The following is a 2,005-nucleotide window of genomic DNA, read 5'->3' on the forward strand; positions in this document are numbered from 1 at the left end:
ACTCATCAGACGAAGCGCGGAGTTACTTCCACTTCACGCCTGTTTTCTATGCAACGTATTGTTGCACTGGAGGAGCCGTCCCAGTCGTGCGAATATGTTAAAATGGGCTCTGCATCTGTTAACATGTATTTAACAATAACATTAAGACGCAACTGCATTTCCTTGCAAATGAAGTTGGTACTCATAGGCGTCGATTATCACCTTGCCAATTTAGTAAGCCATTGTCCCCCTTTCCTAAAAAAAAGAGTGATTAAATCAAGTCAAAAGTATGACTTGAACTGTGATATAAAACCTTCGCCATATTGCGATATGGAACTAATTATAATAATAATAATAATAAATCCTTTATTATTTCACTTTAAAAATATACACATTTCATGAGAGCCTTGGCTCCTGCACTAGGTTCCCCTGTGCTGCAGGAGCCAATCCCTTTCCCCATTTGTGAACTATTTCCACATATTCATAAGTGTCTAAACATAAAATACAAAGAAACACATTAAATTTACCTATTATAAAAATGACGAATAAAAAAAAACAAAGGAAAAGAAAATGACATACATTTTTTTCGTGCGATAGCGTTGTTGAGTGTTTTGTGCCTGTGTGTGTGTGTGTGTCTTTGCTAGTCATTTTATTGTAGGCGGACTTATTGCAAATATCATTTTGATTTTCATCATGAGAAAAGCCAATGCTCTTAACTTTATTATTACCACCACCATATTATACCATTGCTTTTTACATTCTTCTTTTTACATGCTTTAGAACAGATCTAACCGAAAATCTTAAAATGAACCGTTTTTTTATATAAGTGTTCGTTATTCTTAGGTCCTCGGAACCAGAAAATTGTTCAAGCCATAGGTGTAACTATCCAATGATCTTGGGTAGGGACAGGCCAATGATTATTCGAGGGGATTTAGTAGTAAAAAACTTTTTCCAAAGGGAATGCTCATAAATATTATTTTTTAATGAAAAAACTGACAAATCATTTTTGAGTTATCTATACGGTTATTTCGGTATTGTGTCTCTTGGAAGGCAGCTGCCCTACCCACTTTTGGCGACCACCCAAGGTTCATGGTGTATAGTACATTCGTATCCTGCCTGCTGTAATTATTATAGCAATATTTTCCATTTGCATATTTGATATTACTTCTTTATAAAAATTAATTTGCCACTTTTTTGGTTAATTTTAACACCTTTATAAACTCATATTTAAGAAAATGGTCTCTAAAAACAATCAAGGTGAAGGTAACAGTTTAAAATGTTTAAAAATATGATATGCAGGTCATATCCCTACTATAGATAGCGATACATTTGGTATAACAAATTCTTTCTTCGATTGTTTGCAACTCGTTAATATGAATGGTTGGTACAAAACAATAACACGATTCCGATTGTATTTTGACAGGTCATTCACCTTGAGGTCTAAATATATTTAAATGGTAACTTTTTGGCACAGATTCTTATAAAGAAACTAGAGAGCGCGTACACTTTTGACTTAACTATTCCACAACTGTTTAGTCGCGCTTTGATTCCTATAGTTTGAATGAATGAATGAATGAATGAATATGTATTTATTGCCACAAAATAGAAGTTACATAAAAGGACTTATTCTAAAGAAAACACAATCGTGGCAAAAGGTAGCCAGCTCAGCGTATGCAGGACGGACTAAGCCGTTCCTGCGCTGATTTTCAGCTGGCTCTTTCGCACTCAAGTAACATATAACTTAATTATTAGGGTAACCGGCCGTACTAATCACATATCTATACAAAAATAAAAAATAAAAAATACACTTTTAAAAAGAAAAAAAATCACACATAGTTATATAAAGGTGTGCACACTACTCGATTTTTAGAATCGAAACAATCGACAACCGCACAACTGCGTTGCGATAGTTTAGTTAAAAGTGTGCGCCCGCTTTTAGAGACAAGAGTTATAGTGCAACAAGCTAATCTGGACAGGTGAGGAAGGCGATTCTATCGTGGTTAGTGCTATCAGAATAACATGAAAA

The sequence above is a fragment of the Papilio polytes genome, unplaced genomic scaffold, assembly GCF_000836215.1.
Source record: "Papilio polytes unplaced genomic scaffold, Ppol_1.0 DF821067.1, whole genome shotgun sequence".
Lineage (NCBI taxonomy): Eukaryota > Metazoa > Arthropoda > Insecta > Lepidoptera > Papilionidae > Papilio > Papilio polytes.